Raw genomic sequence first — 8,266 nt, forward strand, 5'->3', positions numbered from 1 at the left:
TGTAAATACTAAACGAGAAGATCAACCTATATCATTATTACACTAATAATTGTCCTAACTATTATATGAATATTATTATTTAATACATAGTGATTACTACATTATATCCTTAGTTGTAATATACTATTGGTTTTAATTTTGCAAAGTTACTTGTTGAAAGCCAATTCTTAATGAAAATAAATTTGAACACACAAATTTACATGGATACTTTCCCTAGGAACCAAAAATGGGAATTCTAGAAGATTTTTAATTATATTGTTCATTCCAATATTCCAATATAATATGTATAGATCATCACATTCATAAATCCAAATCCATTAACCTTATATTAGAATACAAGGACAATTCCAGAACCAAAACTAAAAAACCATGAGTTGAACTAGTAGACCATTAAAAACTAAAATCATGTGTGGAAAATTGCTAAAACCAATGTGCATGATTAGCTCTAGGAACACACATGTAATTGTTACACAAGCAAGAAGTCAAAATTGGAACCCACTCATCCCCAAAGCATGTAAACATGTAATGCAAGACTAAAGAAAAAAATTTAACAAAAAAATCACTGCTAAAAAATCTTCACTTTAATTGTTAAGAGTCTTTATTTTAACTCAAAGAAATAAACCCAAGGGCCAACTTAATATAATGTATAAATATCAATTTCTAAGACTAAAATGCATAATTAATGAGACCAAACATATATATATTACAATCAAAATATAATTAAACACTAAAGAGTAGTAATGTAACTATGATGGAGGTGGTGGTCGGCCATGTCCATAACTTCCACGATTGGACATGGGGACATCAAACATTGGTTGGTTTAGTCCATAACTTCTTCCATGAGAAAAAGTAGGTGGTATCATGTCAATTGGGTGAGATAATATAGGGTGTTTAGGAGGTGGTACCATCCCCATCCTAATTGGATGATATAATATAGGAGGTTGAGGAGCTGGTACCATGCCAATTCGATGAGATAATGTATGACCTTTGGGAGCTGGTACTATACCAATTGGATGATATGATATAGGACCTTTGGGATTGCACATGGGGACATGGGTACTCGCTGTTGGTTCCATGTCAATTGGATTAGGCAACTCGGAGAAATGAGACTGTAGCTTTTCTCTTCTCTCCTCTTTTTGTTGGGAGAAATGAGATTGTAGCTTTGCTCCTCTCTCGTCTTTTTGTTGAGCCGAAGCAACATAAAGAGATAATAGAGGACATTCGGGATTGCACATGGGGACATGGGCAAAAGCTGTTGGTTCCATGCCAATTGGATTAGGCAACTCGGAGAAATGAGACTGTAGCTTTTCTCTTCTCTCCTCTTTTTGTTGGGAGAAGTGAGACTGTAGCTTTGCTCTTCTCTCGTCTTTTTGTTGAGCCAAAGCAACATAAAGAGGCTTGCCCATGACAACTTTCTTATTCATTTCTACCAAAGCTCGGGATGCATGATGAGGTGATGAAAATGAGACAAACCCGGAAACTTTACTATGTCCATGAAAATCCCTCATTATCTTGCATGAAGTGATTGTGCCATAAATAGAAAACAGTTCTCTCAACTTGTTATCATCTATACTATCATCCAAATGTTTTAAATAAAGATTTGTTCCAGATTGTTGTCTCAATTCAGATTTCTTCAGTGCTTTTCCGACGTACCATTCTTTGCCATCAATTTTCTTGCCATTTAAACTCTCAACGGACTTTGCTGCATCATCGACATTCTCAAAATTGACAAATCCAAAACACTTTGACTTCCCTACTGCATCTCTCATCACGACCGCACTGATAATTGTTCCATACTCATCAAAGTATTTCCTTAAATCTTCATCATTCATGGACTCTGATAAATTGTTCACAAAAACATTTTTAAACTTGCCTTTTCCATTTGTTTGTTCCTCTGGCTCTGGTTCCTTTTTCATTTGTTCTCTATCCTTCTTTTTCGCCAGCTTCGTTTGTTCTCTCTCTTCCTTTTTCATAAATGGACCAACATAAATGTGACTGTCATTTATCAAAGTACCATTCATACATTTAATTGCATCTCGCGCTGCTTCGTCTTGCTCAAAATGAACAAATCCATATCCTTTAGATTGCCCTGATGCATCTGTTGCAATTTTGGAAGAAAGAATGGGTCCGAACACAGAGAATTTGTGATAGAGGGTTTGATTGTCTACTGCTTTGTGAAGATTTTTAATAAATATGTTTGCCGACCCACACTTGCGGATACTGGGGTCACGGTGTGAGTACATTATCCGAATAGGCTTTCCATTAAGGGGTGTAAAATTCAGGCAGCGTAAAGCCTCTGTGGCATCTTCAGCAGTGCTGTAATTGACATAGCCATATCCCAGAGAAGTCTTGGTTATGGCATCTCTACAGATGCGAACACTGACCACCGGGCCAACCTGCTGGAAAAGTTCCTGAATCTGGGCGTCGCTAACATTGGGCTCCAGATCCCCCACATACAGAGATTTGGGCCGTACTGATTCATTCGCTTTCTCGCTGCCCCCATTAGTAATAACTTCCTTACTGTTACTGCCATTATTAATAACTTGATGATTCTCTCGCCCATTATTAATAACTTCACTGCCATTAACAACTGCGTGTTGTTCTACGGGTTGGACTTTAACAACTGCCATTTCTGCGAGTCTCACGGCAGAAAATCGATTCAATCGAAATAAAAATATTCAGAACCCACCACTGATGTTTTGATCTTTTGGTTCTGTTTCAACGTAATCAAGTCCTCCCTTGGCACAACCTGTTTCAACGTAATCAACTCCTTCCTTGGCACAACCTGTAGTGGTGATATACAACTCAATCGTGAGAGTGCGGCACCAATTCAATCGTAGTGGTGATATGTACATATTTAAATGGGGTGGACGGAGCTTTATTTCCAACTCTTGGGTTTTTCTTCATGAGTCGGCCGTGTAACTCTTGGGTTTTTCTTCAAGAGTCGGCTAGCTGGCATTTGAATTGTATTTCCAGCTATATTATTTTCCCAATATAGTTGGAAAACTGAATAAAAATGGTATTTTCGCCCTATCGCTGGAAAATTGAATAAAAATTATATTTTCCCAAATTTAATAAAAAAACGCCATTATGAAAGTAAAAATTTGAACAACTTAATTTTAAGTTAAATTAATTAATATAGTCTTTAATTGAAGTACAGGGTAGATTTTATTTTACATGTTCTCTGTAATTTGTCCCTCATTTGTTTCTGATCATTCTAAATAAGAAGAGTTGTAACATCTTACAAAAGAGAGGTCATTGTTGGAGATAAGTAAACATGACTATTCCGCTTAAAAAAGATTTAATAATGTTTCTTTAAGGATTTGAATATAATGATGGTTATTTTCAATTTTTAAAATTTTGAAAAAATAAGTGTCTATATGATGCATACTCTTGAATTTTTTCTTCAGATCGATTTTTTCCGTATCCAATTCGAATTCAAACTAGAATTCTAATTTGCTCCGTGAAATAACATAGATTAAAGAGTTTCTTACTTTATATCATTTAATAAAAGATATAGATTAAAGAGTTTGTTACTTTATATTATTTAACAAAAAGATATAATTTAATAGGTTACAGAGTTTGTTACTTTATATCAGGTCCGTTTTCAACTCATTGCAATTCACGTCTCACATTTGTGAAATTGCAAGTTTATTTTAGTATTTTTCCCTTTACACGTGCGTAACCTACATGTTTGTGGTGGAATAGAATTATTGATAAAATCCATGCATCTGAGTGACGAGTATGAGTTTGAGTATAAATTGGGGAGAAATGAGACTTTTTCCCTTTACCCGTGGGTAACCTACATGATTGAGGTGGAATGGAATTGGAATTGGAATTGGAATTATTGAGAAACTTCATGCATGTGAGTGAGGAGTATGAATTAGGGAGAAAGCAGGTTGAAGTGTAAAGCTTCTAATATGTCATTTAGGATATGAAATGGAAAGACATAAAAGAAAAATGGTATTGATGGTAATTCTTTGTATTAGTAATAAGTAAATAAGTTGTAAAGTAGATTTGGCTTTTATTAATATTTTATATAAATTATTTTTTTCTTATTAGTATGATGCAATTTGAACATGGCTATATGGTGTATAAATTTGCAGACATAACATTAATAAAAGTTTAACTATTATGTGATTTGAAATATGTATGGTACTTTAAAGGAGTTTGGTGAGTTATATCAACGCGTATTTTTAATCTAAAACCACTAAAAAACCAATAAAATAATTAAATTGATCATTGAAACCTTGGATTAAAGGCATTCTATATAAGAATGTGACTAAATTTATAATTGAGTTCAATAAAAAGATGATTATTTATTGCATATATAATATTCAAGATGTAAGCTCTAAGGTGAAAAACAAGCTTGACTTTATAAGTGATACACTATAGCTACATACAATTGTAGGTTCATGGTCGAGTACATTTCTAAAGTCTGAGATGAAATTAGAGCTCGACATAGAAACCAATATTTCCTTTTGAAAGTCATTTACCTCATGCCTTAGATCATGGTCCAAAACTCACATTAGTCTCTTATCGATCATATTTTATGATGCATTGGACCATGCTTATGTAACTTCAGTTGAAAGGTTATTTGATATATTACAATCATATTCCCACATTTGCAAGACTATGTAGTTTGAAGTCAACAGTTAGCCTTACTAATAATTTTATTATTATTTAAGATTAGTTGTTCAGTGTATCCTATGGTGTGGTGTGTTGACATAAGCTTCGCGTTGAAGACAAGCTATGAATTTATTTGATTTTGTTTGCAATTATTCACATAGATGGTCATATATTTGATTTTCCTTTTATATAAAACTTGCTTTCAAAATATTATCTTTAATAAAAGAAAAAATACAATTTCCTGCAGTAAAGCATAGTCCATTGTTGACCCCTTTCTACTAGAGGTGAACTCTCCTCTTTTCTTTTTATCTACTATGCTTTCAATATGCAAAGAAAGCAACTATAGTGATCCATTGATTGTAGCATAAACATTGGAGACACTATCATCTAGTTTATTTGCAGATGCAACAAAATTAAGTTCTATCCCCTGCCACATAGACTGTTGGGATAGGGTCCCCTAGGGTCGGTTTTGGGGCAAAAAGCCCAAGTTTTGATGTACAAAATTTAAAGTCTCCGCAAGTTGTGGTCGCGGAGCGCGTAGATAGTTAAAGTGTCATAAAGGGTTTTACCCTTCTGTTATGTAAGTTGAGTCAGCTTTTGAAGATCTATCCATGGCCCGCGCACCATGGGATTGTATAAATAAGTGTGTCTTAGGATGTCTAAGAAAAGTAATGAAGTTTGTCTATGGGAAAAGTCTAAGGAGTTAGGGAAGAAGGGTAGGGGAAAGGCTTTGCAGCGGAGTGCGTAGAGGCTTAGAGTAGAGTCCGCAGTTGAGTGCGCAAGGAAGACTTGAGTCTGTAAGCAGAACTGATGTATTAATAAAGAGATTATTCCATAAATTCTTGTGTTTTGTCTAACTTAAAAAAAAAAATTAATAGGAATTAATTAAGGAAAGTCAAGATTTCTATAGAGAGTCACATAGATCGGGTCTAAGACAATATTAGCCATCAACGTGGATCTAATCATGGTAACTGAAGCTATATATATGATTGATGTTCTAAATTGTGAATTGAATTCTGCGGATCATTAGAGTAGGGATATGTCTTGTGATTTAGATTATAATTTCATGAGAAGTTAGAATTCTACACCATAATTTCTACATGGTATCAGAGCCAGGCTTCACATTAGAATAAGTATTCAACCTATGTAATATGTCTTGGATTCATGTTAGTGGTTGTCTAGTTTCGCTAAGTGTTTTGTACAAGTGACAAACTTGTCACAACAAGTGGGTTGTATTTTGATACCCTAAGGATTGACTTTTCAAGTAGTGAAGATCAGTCAAGTGGGATGGTTTTGTTGCCCTAGTTCACTATTTTGGTGTTTGACAAATTAGAGATAATAGGGCTCCTTGTAGAAGTCGTAGATCAGTGAAGGAGTGACTCTATGTGGGCAGATCTGAAAGCCCTACGAAGAGTGACAATAGCAGTTGATATGTCATAGAGATAGGGTAGATCTAGACCACTGATTACGTTTGTATGCAGTATGCAACAAATTGAAGACCTCAAGTATAGTGCACATGAAAGTAGTCGTGGAGCTTTAGGAGGCATAGTTATGTATCCCTAGTTCAAGGCAGATCTAGAAGACCCTATGTGCATACTTCTTAATGGAGCTAGAAGGGTTCTAGTGGGCAGTTCAATGAGCCAATGTTTAGTGACACAAAAAGTAGTTGTGATCATTGATATTGGTATATTGAGGAGCAATTATATTTCCCACAGGGAGATCGATACTCAAAGGGAGTCTAGTTTCAGAGGGAGTAGCCCTATAGAAGCTAGTACTTCAGGATCTGGGGAGATCAGACTAATTATTGCAGTAGTTGCAGCAGAGTGTGGAAGCAACAATATAGTAGTAGAAGTAGTATGAGTAGATCATATTTTTCCATGCATGCAACTGTACCTCCAGGTGTGAGGTGGGGCGATGTGAATCCCTATTCCCAGAATTGCAGAAATTTGGGCAGGGTCCATTGAGGAATTCTCCTCATGGATCATTACCTTGCTACAAAGGTCCAAAGAATTTAGTAGTAGGTGGATCAGTGTCATTCAGAAATTGAGGAGTTCGTAGGAGTGTTGAAAATAGAGCTGGAGGCTATGTAGGAGATTAAACAATGACATTTTTTTCCTAGTAGACAGTTACAGATTGATACAATGTTTTTTAATGCTTCTCAGTTGCAGATGTTGTAGTAGTAGCAGTAAGAGTGAGAGGCGTTGCATGAATTACATTCCACATGTGCATGATAGGGGTGGTTAATAATCCCTTTCTTGTTGTGTGTGAGTGTTTAAAAATGCAGCAAGAAATTCATAATTTGATTTTTCCTTAGTCAAATTGAGGAAATTTGAAAATCCACATCAGTAGACAGCTTGGAGTAGCTAACTGAAGTGACATGGCACTTTTCACTCAATTAAGTCATTTAATTCAAGTTAGATGCATGAAGTTCAATTGTATGTAGTGATTCCTATATTTTAGGATCCTAGGTTGAGTTAATTTCAGTTGTAATCAGTTAAACTAGTTCTAATTGTTAGTAGAGTTAGTTGGTGGTCAATTAACTAGTGGGACATCATTCCAACTAAGAGATCATCTAGTTAATTGATCAATAAACTAATAATTAGCTCATGCATGCAAAGAATATGAGTTTCCCATCTATGGTGGAGTTCGCAAGGAAGTGTACAATTAATTATATACTAGATTGAGTGTATAATTATTGTATTGTTCAGGTGATTAACACATAGGAATTGCACAAGAAAATAGGGGGAAATTGCTAAATAATAGAAGCCTATTTCCTAAGGAATTACACACGGAAATAGGGGCTCAAGCAGGGACAAAATTTGACTAATTTCGGGTTAGAGATTCTTAGTGAGTAGAGAGATAGGTTAATATTGTTACTGTTGTTACTCCAGGATTTTCATTATGTGTAGAGCCCTCTTTTTATTCATAATCATTTTTAACTTCAATATGGGAGGGAGGCTCATCCTTTACTTGTTTTGTGATTAATGGTGGGTTTTGTGGGTGAAGTATCTTCCTAAACCTATGTTGTACATCATTCAATGTAAGAGGACTGGTACAAATTCATTGAGGTACAACTAAAATTTCATATAGTAATGAGTTTAAGAGTTCACAAGATATTTAAAAAAAAATTATGATTAAATAATCAATGGAGATTATACTTATGATTCAACTCATGCATAATGAATGAAATTTGTTATTACCTCATGACATAATAATATGTTAGTCATAGAATGCACTAACATGGTCAAGTGTGATTATTATATTTTACCAAGCATAACATATGCAGTGGTGAGATTTATCCATCTCATTTATGTTCAATTCCCTCTATGACTCCCTATGGGCGACATTTATCATTGGAATTTAGGTTTGATATGCAATATGGCTCCCTATGGTTCAACAACAACTCACAACAAAACTTTGTTCTCTCTACATCTTATAATAGTTGCGTGTGGGCACTACCTCTAAGTATGAATGAAGACATAAGAAGGAAGGCCACACGTAAATACTAAAGGACATGAAAAGAAAGAGTATAAAGCTCCTATTTGATAAAAACTATAAATAAAGGTAGTTTCTAGAATGCATGGAAAATAGTTTGTGCCTTTGGCAAAGGGGGCATGTCTTATTATTCTTACACATT

The 8,266-nt window shown here is 34.8% G+C and overlaps 1 pseudogene; it reads right to left on the minus strand.

The window, feature by feature from the left end:
• Window positions 1-746: 746 nt before the first annotated feature.
• On the minus strand, window positions 747-2,630 carry LOC149246913 (polyadenylate-binding protein 2 pseudogene; annotated as a pseudogene).
• Window positions 2,631-8,266: the final 5,636 nt, after the last annotated feature.

Source organism: Pinus tabuliformis, chromosome 7, assembly GCF_031772625.1.
Source record: "Pinus tabuliformis cultivar Carrire ecotype Pingquan chromosome 7, CPIR1, whole genome shotgun sequence".
NCBI classification, from domain to species: Eukaryota; Viridiplantae; Streptophyta; class Pinopsida; order Pinales; family Pinaceae; genus Pinus; species Pinus tabuliformis.